Source organism: Taudactylus pleione, unplaced genomic scaffold (genome assembly GCF_031769625.1).
Source record: "Taudactylus pleione unplaced genomic scaffold, aTauple2 ptg000037l, whole genome shotgun sequence".
NCBI classification, from domain to species: Eukaryota; Metazoa; Chordata; class Amphibia; order Anura; family Myobatrachidae; genus Taudactylus; species Taudactylus pleione.
Genome location: NW_028284439.1, coordinates 1,176,010 through 1,191,700, shown reverse-complemented (window position 1 = coordinate 1,191,700; position 15,691 = coordinate 1,176,010). Strand labels below are relative to the sequence as shown.

Sequence of the window (15,691 nt, the reverse complement as noted above, 5' to 3'; positions counted from 1 at the left end):
CAACCCTGTAAAGCAGTGTGGAATTTGCTAGAGTTAAATAAATACAAAATAATAATAATAATAGTAATAATCTTGCTGTATGTGCAATTTTAATAGTATTGTCCTAAACAAACTTACAATATAGAAGTCTTTGGCTTATTTCTATGTTATGTATGCTTTCTCTGTCAACCTGGGGATCAAAGTAGCTCCCATGAGGGATCCTCATAGAAAGACGGACAGGAATATTTTAGCTCTGATTCAATTTTTCCAGAACTTGTGAAACAAAAAACTATAGAGGAAAGCTGTATATCTTATTAGAAAATAAAAGGGTTGTCAACCTTAAGATGACCTGAATTTATTGGGTGTTCATCACATCAGGCAACTTTTACTAAACGCTTTGATTTAGTTTTCTGACTTCTTATGTGCCTTTAGCTATAGTATGCATATAAATCATTAGCTAGAAGTGTTTAAAAAGAAAAAATACATTAAAAGTCATTTCAATAAAACCTTTTTAAAATACTTTTGTCTAAGAGCTGGAAGAAAAATGTTCTAAAAATATTTCACTCTTTTTACATAAAATCAGTTTAGTTATTAGTGGATTTATGTGAGATCAATAACAGAACGTACACTACCAATCCAGTAGATCCCACAATCACTGGATTATCTGGTTATTATCGCTCATGGCCAGTTCATGCTTTTTAGCAATACTGTCAGGGTCCCTCCCTTTCCCCATGAGCTTAATGTTTAGATGAAGGGTAAGGCCATGCTGTGGGCAGTTTTAAAAGAAAAGTACACCCAAGCAGGAAAGAGGATGTCCTGCTGTCATCATGTATTGTAGTTCCTTCCCAACATGCCAAAAACAGAAATATGGGATGGAGTCCTTACTTATATAACACCAATACAGACATTTACATTGTGTTTCAGCTTAATTGCCTTCCATATATTGTTTTTCAGTAATACATTTTACTGTCATTTGTATTTTTATTATTTGAGTTTACTATACAAAGGTGTCCATTACTACATACAGTATTTCCCATTAAAGTAGAGAGCCACCCATACTAGATATGTAACTGCAACATCACTGTCACCCCCAATTAAAAGAACAGCAGGCAGTCCTATGTACTAAACCTCTTCAGTTCAGGGCACGCTCACCCCTGATTCCTCAGCAACAGACGTCTGTAACATCCAATCAGTGCTCTTTTGCACCAATGGTGTCAGCAGCTGTAAAATTTAAAATTCTCCTGACAGCTGCCACAGGAAAATAAACAGGTACCCAAATATAAATACCTCTATGAACCTCAGGGGTATAGGACTATAGACACAGGCAGTTCTGTTATTTTGAGGGGAGAATAGTCTACATTTAAGTAATAGTACGGTTGAACATTTCTGGGATTTAAACTACATCCCCCTTTAGCACATATCTTTTGGGCATGAACTGTTTTTTCGAAAAGCTGATTTATGAATATATTCTAAAGCATTTGAGACAAATGATTCATTTCTGTGTTTAATTTACTGAGTTTCCCAAAGACTGATGAAGATTCCTGAGGATTACATCCCATTTATTATAGCTCTATTTATGACATCTCTTTTTATTTTCATAATAAACCAAAACAAATCTGTTTCTCTACGTTCATGCGAGATTACTGTAGCTCTTGGTTCTATATCTTCTGCTTTCCTTGCAGGTTCATATACAAACTGTGCTATGCAATTGAATTTATACTTGGCACACTCGGAACATGCATCATACATGATTCATTCAGTTTTATTAAGAATGTTTAATATAGAACAAACAACGTAAGATGCATAATCCAAATACGGCAAATATATATGAAATGTAATGATGTTTACTGTAAGAAAATGCAAAGACGAATGTGTTGACCCTTCTGAGAGTACTTTCGAGATGTTGTATTCATTCCAGTGGGAGCAAAAATAATCATTCTATCTCATATGTCAAAACTGAAATACATTAGCTTCATATCAAAAACATGGGTGAAATGCTGCATGTTTCAGCATCAGTGTATTATGTTCCAGTAATTCCTGCCTTCAGCAAATGTCGCCTCTCATTTTACGGAGGAGTGTCAATCATTTCTTACTCTTCTCTGTAATAGATAACTTTCACTTTGATTTACTGTCCTATCAGATATTGAAAAAGTAATCAGGATCTCTTGGCATCAGCTGTATACTTTACATATATATATACATACATGTGCGTCTCAATTAAAGGAGTATTATACTGAAAACTTGACCTGCAAGAAAAGATGGTTTGAGAGGATCTAGATTTGATTTTATGTTGCATTCAAATAGTTGGCACTTCAAAATGATTATGTCTGTTCCCTGATTGTCAGAAGCCTTACAGCCTCTTTATCACCTGATGAAAGATTGTTAGATGATGGAACTCAGACCACAGTCTATTCTTTCATGGGGATGCATCTGGCACTTCCCACATGGGAAATTACATTTGTACAGTCGGTGAATTTCGAACAATGTAAAACAAACATTGAACTGTATTACGGATTAGTGACACATTTAATTTTAATAAAATCAGTCCCATTGCAATCATGATTTATTTAGGGCAGTGGTTCCCAAACTGGGTTGGTGGTCCAGGACAAAGTCTAAATATTCTTGTCAAAGTGATAGGCAAAACTAATAATAATGGCTGCCAATCATAAAATGTGTGGACCAACAGAAGCACAACCTTGTCCACTACCACATAACTGAACCTAAGGATGACTGGTAAGCACAATTTACTTTTAGTTTTATAATTTTTTCTGAATTCTCAATAAGAAACATTTGGCTTAGGGGTTCCGTGAAGAAAATGCTGATACTATAGTGCACCGTGATTCAAGAAAGTTTGGGAACCACTGATTTAGGACATAAATGAGACTTAATTGAGTAGTATTTGTGGGAAAAAAATATATAAAGTTAAAATTAATAAAGAGGGTGGCCTTATACTGGTGGTATGGGAGTAGGTTGGAATTTGAAGTAACATTTTTACTCTTGCCAGCATGCACAAAAATGTTTGCTGAGTGTTTTTCAGTGGGCAGTTGCAAAAACTGAAATGCAAGCACGCACCTTGTTATACTTACTAGACACATCTGTGTAAAATGCATCTTATTATCATTATTATTATAATGATTATTATTATAATTATTATTATAATTATCATCTATGTTAAATACAGCACCCTGCATGCCCACATATTTAGCAGTATACAGATTAGTTGTATTGCCTTGCTGGCAACTTTTTGGGCCAGTAGGGGCATTGCTCTGCTATCTACAAAGGGAAGTCATTCTAATATGATAACTACAGATCAATACATTAAGTTGTTCTTTAAGTTTGTGTGTGTGTGTCCATGTGTGCATGACTCTGAGTGTGTGTGTCCATGTCTCTGAGTGTGTGTGTGTGTGTGTGTGTGTGTCCATGTGTGCATGTCTCTGACTGTGTGTGTGTGTCCATGTGTGCATGCCTTTCACTGTGTGTGTCCATGTGTGCATGACTCAGAGTGTGTGTGTGTCCATGTCTCTGAGTAAGTGTGTGTCCATGTGTGTGTGTGTGTGTGTGTCCATGTCTCTGAGTGTGTGTCCATGTGTGCATGCCTCTCACTGTGTGTCCATGTGTGCATGTCTCTGAGTGTGTATGTGTGTCCATGTCTCTGAGTGTGTGTGTGTCCATGTGTGTGTGTGTTTCCATGTGTGCGTGTCTCACTGTGTGTGTGTCCATGTGTGCGTGTCTCTGACTGTGTGTGTCCATGTGTGCATGTCTCTGAATGTGTGTGTGTCCATGTCTCTGAGTGTGTGTGTTCGTGTGTGTGTTCATGTGTGCATATCTCTGACTGTGTGTGTGTGTCCATGTGTGCGTGTCTCTGACTGTGTGTGTCCATGAGTGTGTGTGTGTGTGTTTCCATGTGTGCGTGTCTCTCAGTGTGCATGTACTTGTTTTCTTTAACACAACAAATTTTACCAAGGGATTGAGATAAAAAAGAAACTAAAGTAAGTTTTAGTGAAGTGGTGATGAACTATGCAGGACAGTTGCACTATATTCTGCACTATACCTAACAGGCAAAGTAAACTTATGATATGTAAAAGGTGTGGCTAGTGGATAGAGTGGGCATTTAAGGGTCAAAAGTTGTACTCATTAAGGTTGTAATCATATGATCTGAAAAAAAATGCCCTGGTACATTTTATATAAGGCAACATTAGAGCGCTGTTCAGGTGGCAGCATGCTTTTCATAATCATCATTAAGAAGAACTGTTGGCAGTGGCGTCCCTTCCCGCGATGACACCCAGTGCAGGGAGGGATGCCATGCGCCACAGGCCGTTGAAAGGGGGTGTGGCTGTGTGGGCAAGGGGCGTGGCCCAAACCTCAGCCTGTGGTTATCACTGGGGTGGTGGGGGGTGTGGAGTGCTGGCTCCCTCACTGTGACAGGAGCTGAGTGCTGTACTTAATGCTACAGTGTAGCACCCGGCTCCTGTCACTAAGGGGGAACCTGCACCTTGGTATCACCCCTCGACGGGTGACACCCGGGTGTGGCCAGAACCCCTCACCCCCCCCTTGTTACGCCACTCTGTTGGTTTTCCTGTACATATGAAATGGGTGGGGAGGTGTAAGCGTTATTCACTCACATTGTCTGGGAAAGCACAATCATTAAGGGGTTGATGTAGTATGGGGAGATAAGTGGGTCAAATGGAAAAGACAAAGAAAATCCCTGTACATATCATTTCTCGGTATGTACGAAAGTGATTTCTCTGTTTTCTACCTGCTTGCGCTAATAGCAGGCTAGAACATTGGCGCTGCCATGAACACCTATGGCAGTGCTATGTGACCCAGCTATTACTAAGAAGTGAGGTCACTTACTGTACCATCAGCTGTCTTCTCTAGCGTCAGTTTCAACACACAATGCGTTTCCCCGTGAGCTTTACATTCACTCTCCTTGGAGGGGCTATTTTTGTACACATTGCGAACTGCTTCACAAGGATAACAGGTGAAGCAGGAGCATCTTTTTCTCAACCTTCAGGGGGACTATGAGTACATGGACCCCTAAATGTGGTACTAGTAATCTTGTATGTAGACAGGGCCAAATACCATATATCAGTATACTGAATTGTACTTTTACTGCAAAAAAAAATGTTCATTCATAAAGTGTCTATGTGTGATGGTATCTCAAATTACACTAATCTAAAATCCTAACCCTAATCTTAATTGTAACCTTAACCCGTCCCTAACCCAGTATATTTGTGGTAATATGAACATTTGTGAACAGCCAGTTCCAATCAATGGGCCTGATTTATCAACAAGTTTTATCACTCACATGGAGTGATAGAACTCACTGTGTATGATAAATGGTGCTTCAGCCAATTAGCTCCCAACTGTCATTTTTCAAACAGATGACAGCTGGGAGCTTATAGCCTGAAGCACTATTTATCATACACAAAGGGCCCTATTTAACACCGAGCGCTAAGCAATTTAGCACTCATTGAGTGTGCTAACAGTCAATTCAGTATTCATCATTGGTGGTCAGTGCAGTGTTTTTCACTGTGCTGCTAGCACTAGGCACTTTTCACTACCCTATAAGAAATGACAGGGACATGTATTCATCAACGAACGCTAATTGTAATTTACCGTTCGCTGACTGTAATTTCTTTCACTGGCTTCTTGTTGGCAATGTGAAGCCTTGTCGATCCTTAAGGGGCAGTGCATACACAGAGTCTGGGGAGCCGACCGGCCCGGGCAGAAGCACGGTGGTGGAAAGCGCCAGTTACACAAAGAGAAAAGAAAGGGTACTGATCTCAGGGCCTGATTCAGACCTGCTCGCAAGCGCTTGAGTGCTCGCAAGCGGGTCAATGGTGGGCTCTGCGCACATGCAGCGGCCGCACTGCGTGTGCGCAAGCCCCGGAGTGAGAGAGAATTCTCTTGCTCCGTGGCTCACTACAAAAGGGACGGTTGTCGATGTTGATCAACACCTCGCCTGTTTTGTAGGCGTGTCGGGGGGGTGGTTTCACAAATGGAGGCATTCCCAAGCGAACGCCTGCCGTTTGTGGGCGGCCCCACTGACATCACCAGTGATGTCAGTGGGAGAGCTTCAGGCTCAATTAGAGCCGGAAGCTCTCTGGGGCTTGGGCCACGAGACCCTACCACCCGAAGGTCGCGATGGTCTTGACCATTGCAATCATCATCCTGGCCACTCGCAATAGCTGTGGGTGGTCACCCACAGCTAAGCGAGCGGCCAGGAGGCCGCACAAAAAAAGAAGTGCCCTGATTCAGAGCGAGCGCTCTTTCAGAGCGTCCGTCTCTGAATCAGGCCCACAGCCCACTCCCCCACCCCTGCCAGCATGTATTTACTGTCTGATGGATTAAGTTACAGTATATATAATAGTACTGGCTGGGGGGCCAAATGACACCCTGCCCCACTGCCTAGCCCCTGCAGCAGCAGCAGCGACTAACCTAGCCCGACACACAGGAATCAGGGTGCCGCAAACATAAAAAGCCCAAGCTGCTCCAGCACCATTGCCATCCCAGATATAACTGGCGCTTACCTTTTTAGAGCGGGCATCTGGCAGAGGCATGACCGGTAAAAGGTCTCTGCAGCTGCTCTGGTGGCGTCCTCACTATCCGACTGCTCATGCTCCAGACATAGCTAGCCCCTCCTTGCCAATGCCAATCATTTTAGCCACTCCTCCGTAATTCTCTCTTTGGCACTATATCAAGAACAGATAGCGCTGGATGCCTTTTTATCATTTTCACTCGCTGGCTAGATAAATCTTGATAAATCAAGGTAGGGATAACTAAAATAGCGCGGCGAAGTTTGGTGATAATTTACACTCATTTTAGCACTCGTTGTTAAATGGGGCCCAAAGAGTTTTATCACTTATTGTGAGTGATAAAACTCGTTGATAAATAAGGCCCAATGTGTTTAGTTAATTCCTGTGACCTGATCAGACCAGGCCCTGGTTTTGGCCATATAGGCAAATGCCTAGGGCTCCATTTCTCCAGGGGATGCCTATCAGGCATGGCGACCCGCCCCCATGTCACTCAACACATATTGACTGGAGAAGCTACCAGACCATGTGACATCTCAGCAGCTGCACAATATTCAGTGCTTTTTTGGCATTGTCACAATGCTGAAAAAAAGCACTGACTGTAGCGCCATTGCTGGGAGAGGACGCATCTGCTGGTGGCTCCTCACTGCTTATCTCCACCACATCAATGCCAGTGAGGAGATGAACAGAGGAGCCATCAACAGACCATGTGACTGCTCCCAGCAGTGTGACTACATTAGTACTAGCCACCAGTAAGAGGGATTATGCCACATCAATCTGTGGCATAATCATTTGAACTGGGGGCAGCAATGTGTGGCATAATCAAGTGAACTGGGGGCAGTACTGTATGGCATAATTATGTGTACTGGGGAAGTAATGTATGGCATAATTATGTGAGTAATATGTGGCATAATCATGTGAATTGGGTGCAGTAAAGTGTGGCATAATCAAGTGAACTGGGGAGGTAATGTGTGGCATAATCATGTGAGTAATATGTGGCTTAATCATGGGAACTGGGTCAGTAATGTGTGGCATAATCATGTGTACTGGGGAAGTAATGTGTGGCATAATTATGTGAACTGGGGGCAGCAATGTGTGGCATAATCAAGTGAATTGGGTACAGTAAAGTGTGGCATAATCATGTGAACTGGGGAGGTAATGTATGGCATAATCATTTGATTAATGATTGGCACAATCTGTGGCATAATCATGTGAACTAGATTCAGGTCAGCAATGTGTGGCATAAAAATGTGAGTAATATGTGGCATAATCATGTGAACTGGGTCAGTAATGTGTGGCGTAATCATGTGTACTGGGAAGTAATGTGTGGCATAATCATGTGTACTGGGGAAGTAATGTGTGGCATAATCATGTGAGTAATATGTGGCATAATCATGTGAACTGGGTCAGTAATGTGTGGCATAATTATGTGTACGGGGGAAGTAATGTGTGGCATAATTATGTGTACTGGGGAAGTAATGTGTGGCATAATTATGTGTACGGGGAAAGTAATGTGTGGCATAATTATGTGAACTGGGGGCAGCAATGTGTGGCATAATCAAGTAAATTGGGTGCAGTAAAGTGTGGCATAATCATGTGAACTGGGGAGGTAATGTGTGGCATAATCATTTGTTTAATGAGTGGCACAATCTGTGGCATAATCATGTGAACTAGGTGAGTAATGTGTGACATAATCATGTGAGTAATATGTGGCATAATCATGTGAACTGGGTCAGTAATGTGTGGCGTAATCATGTGTACTGGGGAAGTAATGTTTGGCTTAATTATGTGTACAGGGGAAGTAATGTGTGGCATAATTATGTGTACGGGGGAAGTAGTGTTTGACTTAATCATGTGAACTGGGGCAGAAATACGTGGCATAATTATGTGTACGGGGGAAGTAGTGTTTGACTTAATCATGTGAACTGGGGGCAGTAATGTGTGGCATAATTATGTGTACGGGGGAAGTAGTGTTTGACTTAATCTTGTGAACTGAGGGCAGTAATGTGTGGCATAATTATGTGTACGGGGGAAGTAATGTTTGGCTTAATCATGTGAACTGGGGGCAGTAATGTGTGGCATAATTATGTGTACGGGGGAAGTAATGTTTGGCTTAATCATGTGAACTGGGGGTAGTAATGTGTGGCATAATTATGTGTACGGGGGAAGTAATGTTTGGCTTAATCATGTGAACTGGGGCAGAGATACAGTCAGGTCCATAAATATTGGGACATTGACAGAATTTTCAGATTTTGGCCTTTATTCACCACCACAATGGTTTTGAAATGAAACAAACAAGATGTGCTTTAACTGCAGACTTTCAGATTTAATTTGAGGGTAATTACATCCAAATCGGGTGAACGGTGTAGGAATTACAACAGTTTCAATATGTGCCTCCCACTTTTTAAGGGGCCAAAAGTAATGGGACTATCAACTCAAAAGCTATTTCATGGACAGGTGTGGGCTATTCCCTCGTTATTTCATTCTCAATTAAGCAGGTAAAAGGTCTGGAGTTGATTCAAGGTGCGACATTTGCATTTGGAATCAGTTGCTGTCGACTCTCAATATGAGATCCAAAGAGCTGTCACTATCAGTGAAGCAAGCCATTATTAGGCTGAAAAATCAAAACAAACCCATCAGAGAGATTGCAGAAACATTAGGTGTGGCCAAATCAACTGTTGGAACATTCTTAAAAAGAAAGAACACACTGGAGAGCTCAGCAACACCAAAAGACCCGGGAGACCATGGAAAACAACTGTGGTGGATGACAGAAGAATTAGTTCCCTGGTGAAGAAAAACCTCTTCACAACAGTTGGCCAAATCAAGAACACTCTCCAGGAGGTAGATGTATATGTGTCAAAGTCAACAATCAAGAGAAGACTTCACAAGAGTGAATATAGAGGGTTCACCACAAGATGCAAACCACTGGTGAGCCACAAAAACAGGAAGACCAGATTAGAGTTTGCCAAACAACATCTAAAAAAGCCATTACAGTTCTGGAACAACATCCTATGGACAGATGAGACAAAGATCAACTTGTACCAGAGTGATGGGAAGAGAAGAGTATGGAGAAGGAAAGGAACTGCCAATGATCCAAAACATACCACCTCATCATTGAAGCATGGTGGTGGTAGTGTCATGGCGTTGGCATGTATGGCTGCCAATGGAACTGGTTACTTTGTATTTATTGATGATGTGACTGCTGACAAAAGCAGCAGAATGAATTCTGAAGTGTTTCGGGCAATATTATATGCTCATATTCAGTCAAATGCTTCAGAACTCATTGGACGGCGCTTCACAGTGCAGATGAACAATGACCCGAAGCATACTGCAAAAACAACCAAAGAGTTTTTTAAGACTAAAAAGTGGAATGTTATGCAATGGCCAAGTCAATCCCCTGACCTGAATCCGATTGAGCATGCATTTCACTTGATGAAGACAAAACTGAAGGGGAAATGCCCCAAGAACAAGCAGGAACTGAAGACATTTGCAGTAGAGGCCTGGCAGAGCATCACCAGGGATGAAACCCAGCGTCTAGTGATGTCTATGCGTTCCAGACGTTAGGCTGTAATTGCCTGCAAAGGATTTGCAACAAAGTATTAAAAAGTGAAAGTTAGATTTAGGATTGTTTAGTTTGTCCCATTACTTTTGGCCCCTTAAAAAGTGGGAGGCACAGAGAGAAACCGTTGTAATTCCTACACCGTTCACCTGATTTGGATGTAATTACCCTCAAATTAAATCTGAAAGTCTGCAGTTAAATCACATTTTGTTTGTTTCGTTTTAAAGCCATTGTGGTGGTGAATAGAGGCCAAAATCTGAAAATTCTGTCAATGTCCCAATATTTATGGACCTGACTGTATGTGGCATAATCATGTGTACTGTGTGGGGCATAAGGAAGCACACTAGTTTTGAGGTTTTCTGTTTGGATTGCATTTTTCACAATACCATGTATGAACACAATACTTGGTGTTGTTATATGGTTGCATGTTAAGAAGCACCAGCTAAAATCTTGCCTAATATATCAAATTGGTCAGGGACAGGTCTGGACCTGATCTCTTACATCTGACTATATGGGACTTCCTTTTATTGATTTAAAAAAAAAAATATATATATATATATATATATATATATATATATATATATGATTTATCTTATTTGGCCCCTGCAAAGACATAGGGGTGGATTTTCTAGCTTTGATAGTCTTCAGGTCTAATGGATGTCTTTGATTTGAAATGTGATGCACAACATTATTCATCTGTTTCCAAATTGCCATCTTATTAATGAAAACTTGCACCAGAAATACAAATGACTCCTAGTGAGTAGGATTTTTGTTTCTATTACTTCAAAGCATTCAGCGACCCAAAAATCTATACTACCAACAAAGGCAAACAGCATTCTTTGATAATGGTGAATTGCTCATAAAATCCTTTGTTTTCCCTATAAAGAAGGTCTAACAGTGATTGTACAGTATTGCTTGAAGCGCAATAGGCTTTCCATGAATACGACACTCTTGAACTTCAGCCTTTTCTGAGGCACACAATGTTCCTTCATTTACATGAGCAAATGAAGGTGGTTTACACGATCAATATTACAGTGGTGAACTTGCTGTGATAAGCCTGTGCCAATACGTCCTCCAGAGATCACTGGCTCAGAAGTCAGTCTGGATCTGAAAACAGTTCAGGGGAGTCTTAATCTCTAAGAGTCGCAGAACCAGATGGAGCACGAAATGAAACCTGTCCCATTGACTTTTCTTTGCAAAAGCCATTTGCTTTTGTTTCTAAATCCCTCAATACCACAGAACAATCCCTGCCATTGTAAACGACATGCTACTCACGCAGTTACCAGGGATATGAACTCTGCTTCTTAAGAGGGCTGTGTATCAATTGGAAAGACTGCAGAAAACTAGGCACAGCGGGTCCATTACCAAAAGAATAGACACATGCCAAAATAAGATGGAATATACTGAAGGCACCTGATTGAAATCACAGTTGTACTATAATAGTGTGTAGGTTACATGTCTCTAGTAGGGTGTAGGTCACATGTACTATGTACTGTAGGTCACATATACCGTAATATATGCTTGTTAACTCATATAAAACTATGCAATACAATGCGGTTAAATGTTAGCATAGCACAATTCTGAAAGTTTAAGAAAAGATTGTAAAGTATGTTCATGAAGATGATTCTGTTATAAACGTGCAAGGCTAAAATAGTATTAAAATTAAAATAAAACAATTATACAGCCACCTATTGAATGGAAAAATGACAGTATAGAGATATTTAAAAACTGCGAGGTGGCAAGACTTTGTCCCCTGAGGAATGGTATAAAATCTGCTTAGAGGTCGCTAAAATCTCCAACTCAGTATGTATTAAGGAAAATGCTTATAAGCTATACTTTTGCTGGTACCGAGTTCCCACACTACTTCATTTAATTTATCCGCCTTCTACAGACCTTTGCTGGCCCAACTGTGGTCAAAAGGGATCTATGCTGCACATTTGGTGGTCCTGTCTGCATATACAGCCCTACTGGTTGGTAGCTCATAACCTAATCAGATCAATTACAAGGATACAAATGCCTAATAATCCGTTATATTCTCTATTATCACGTCCTATTCTTTATCTCTCTCGATCAATGCAGAAATTAATTAAACATATCTTAAACTCAGCAAAATGTCACATTGCCTCCCACTATAAATCGACCACACTCTTGTCTATCTCAGCCACCATCAATGCTATGTGGACCAAATATCGCATGGAGAGAATATCTTTGATTTTACATGATACCTCAGCCAATTTCATAAGAGTCTGGAGGCCTTGGACAGACCATTTTGAGGCTGAACCCCCTTTATTCACCATATAGCATTATTTCAATATATTATATATATATTATATTATATATATTATTGATTAGATCCCACCAGTGGTGCGTGCTGGCTGGCACCCCTCCCTTCCCCTCTTCCCCCTTCATTCCCTTTCTTTCCTCCCCCTTCCTAACGTCTCTTTATATCATACTTATTGCTGATTTAACTTTAATAATTCATCTGTGAATGATGTAACCTTAAGAGTGATCATCTAGCATTCACTTCCTTATTGTTAGGTGTCTTTTCAAAGGTCTATTTATATCTGTTATTTCTAATTTCTAACCTTATCTATATATGGAAATGTTTGCTATGTTCTGTAATTCATTGAAAAAATTCAATAAACAAATTTTTTGGGGGGGGTTTAAATACTTTTTTATAGAGGATTTCTGTCTGCAATCTTTCTTTTTGTTTATTTAATGTCTATTTAATGTCTATTATAAATATGCAATATTAGTTTTCCATTTACAGGCATTCACCCATTTGCTTATTAACTTTGTTTATTTAGCTAAACATAATTGAATTTTTTTCATTCAGTTGTAGCAATTTTAGCTTAGTTTTAACATTTTATGTTACCTGCATATTTTGAGCGTGAGTTTTATTAATAAGTAATTAGATGGTAATGTATGTGAATTAGTAAACTGTGTTCAGAGCCCTAGTCTACTATGTAAGGCACTGCATGATTCCTGCACAAAAAAGAGAATCTGATCCATCTTGCAATAAGCTGGGGCCTTGGAGAATCGGCAGCAGTTCCTCTCTCACTGCTTGTTAGTGACCTAGAGGCTGGTGGTTCTGAGCAAAAGACGTTGCAGTTACACAGGTGAGGAAGGAATAATATAGATAAGTAGGAATTATTCAGAAAGTGAATCTGTGTCTGATTATTGTGGTTACAGCAAGAATCATTTAAACCAAACCCTTAGAGAACTTTGTGCATGAAACTTTCATAAACACAAATAATAACTAAACAGAAATATATGGTTCATTGCAGAAAGATCATATTTGTTTTGTTCGTTACTAAATAGGGCCATCTGACGTATTCTTACACAATGACTATATTGTTTTATTTTAATATGGAAGGCAATTTTAAAAGGGTTGGCTGTTATCTGAGTACTTGAGAACCTGCGTGATGCGTTCACATTACATCCAGTCCTTTAGCTGATTTCTGAATGTTCTTATTGAACAGTATGCTCAGACCTGCTGATCATGGATTGTGTTTTGTGAAATATAGATATTTCAATTGCAGCAACAGTGCTGGTAATTACTATGTGCAATTGCAGTTTTCAGACCTATTGCTCACAAAATTCTGATCAGTCTACCAGACACATAAGCCAAATGCTTTGTTCTCACATTGCAAAAGAAAACTAAAGACAAAATAGGCAGCTTCAAGATTATTTCTTACCTTATGTACTTACCTTTTGCTTTTTATCATGAATACAGTCCTTGGAAGGAACATTGGAACATTGATCATGGAAACAATCTATTTAATTGCTTTCGTCATTCCTGTTTGAGCCAATAGAATTGGGACAGGCAGTCGTCTAACTCCAGTGATTGGAGAACTCTGTAAAAGTAATACAAATTTATGTGAAATCTGAGGCAATGCAAATGTACTGGCCCCTGCTCTGTCGTACACTATGCTACCTCTTCTCAATGCCACAAACGGTGCTAGACAATAAAATAGTTTTACTAGTTTTACAGCACTCACTGTAGATGTACATTGGTATGAATGGTTTGGTGACTATGCTGTAACTGTTCTTTTTCCTTAAGTTGTACAGAGTGAATAAAAATCTAATTTATTACTTTTAATAGCATAACAAGTACAATACATGCTGTACCTCTATGGAAGAGGATTCTGAAAGATTTGCAATTATCTGATATATAAACCTTTAAAAGAATGTACAAAAAAAGGTCATATAGTCAATGAGATTTCTACAGTGTTCTCGTCCAGGTTCTTTTCAGTTTAATAATCGCACATACTGTAGCTTTGTAATGTTCTTTTTCACTAGCCCAAAAATGTTTCAGGCAAAGAAAAAATTGGCAGAAAGTATTCCCACACTCCCCAGTACAATAATACTGTGTTTGCTGGGTGTAATGTTAGTGTTCAGATATTTAGAAAAAAAGAGAGAGAGGGTGAAAAATAAAAAGAGAGAGAGCGAGAAAGAGAGAGGTAATTGTTAAGCAGTAGGATGCCTTCTCTCTGTCTCCCAGGAAAGTGAAAGTGGTTATACACTTACGCTTTAACTAGGATAGAGCCCTTTATAGCCACTGGCCAAACTATATGCCATCAGACCATCAAGTAAGTAGGTAAATAGGCAGAGCGGGAGTAAGTTGGAGTTGGACTGAGAGTGATTACTGTGCATACTGGCAAGCACAAGTGTCTTATGCAAATGCAGAGCCAGTTGTGATACCATTGATGAGTCTACCCATCCCATTCAATGTTGTATGGCTACCATCATATGGAGTGCATAATCCGTGCTACTGGCCTTCCCTTTAATGCCACAAACATTTTTTCCCCATTAGCGGGACTCCAGGAATTCCATGCTGAAGCTGTTTTATCCCAAGGTTCCTCTGTTTCAGTGAAACGAGTCCTGGCTTGTTTGTCCTGGCTATATATAGGGGCATGAGTGACTTATTTTGAGACACATAAAGGGACATGAGGGGCTCTGAGCTGACCTGGTATAGAATGGCATAAGGTGGCTCTAAGGCATATATAGGGTCATGAGGGGGCTGGCTCTGAGGCATATAAAGAGGCATGATGGGCTCTGGACTGGCCTGGTATATAAGGGTATAAGGGGGCTCTGAGGCATATATAGGGGCCCAATGAGGCTCAGAGGTCTTTATAAGGGCATGTGTGGGCAGGCTCTGATGTATATAAAGGAGCATGAAGAGTTCAGAGGCAGATAAAAGTGCAGGATGGGGATGATGTATATAAAGAAGAATGGGGGGTCTATTTATTAGAGTGGAAAAAGAATGGCCTGAAATCTGACACATAAAATGGATGTAACCCTGTGCAGTTTTGGCCATGTCCCCTGCCTTAAACAGTGCCCATCCCTCTTCCATCTCCTTCCCTCACAGCCTGTGAAGAGGCAATTTCATACATGTAACTACTACAAAGGCATATCCTAATGTTAGTTTCTACAATCTCTCTGGACTCCATAGTCGTGGGAGCCATAGATTGCACACTTAATGGTCTGAGACCCCCTCACTAGAGAGCAGAAATGTATATCAATCACCATCATTATGGATGTTCACTAGTGATGCCTCTATGTTTAGCTCTACCACTGTCTTCCCACTGAACATTTCATCATAGTGATGTTGCTG

At 40.3% G+C, this 15,691-nt stretch overlaps 1 protein-coding gene across 1 annotated transcript in view; it reads right to left on the bottom strand.

The window, feature by feature from the left end:
* Nucleotides 1-13,813, bottom strand: part of LOC148538693 (uncharacterized) — a 54,498-nt gene extending 40,685 nt beyond the window's left edge. The window contains exon 1 of the mRNA XM_088452309.1: nt 13,786-13,813. The gene's annotated coding sequence lies outside the window, so the exon portion shown is untranslated. The remainder of the gene's footprint in view (nt 1-13,785) is intronic.
* Between the last annotated feature and the right edge of the window lie 1,878 nt (nt 13,814-15,691).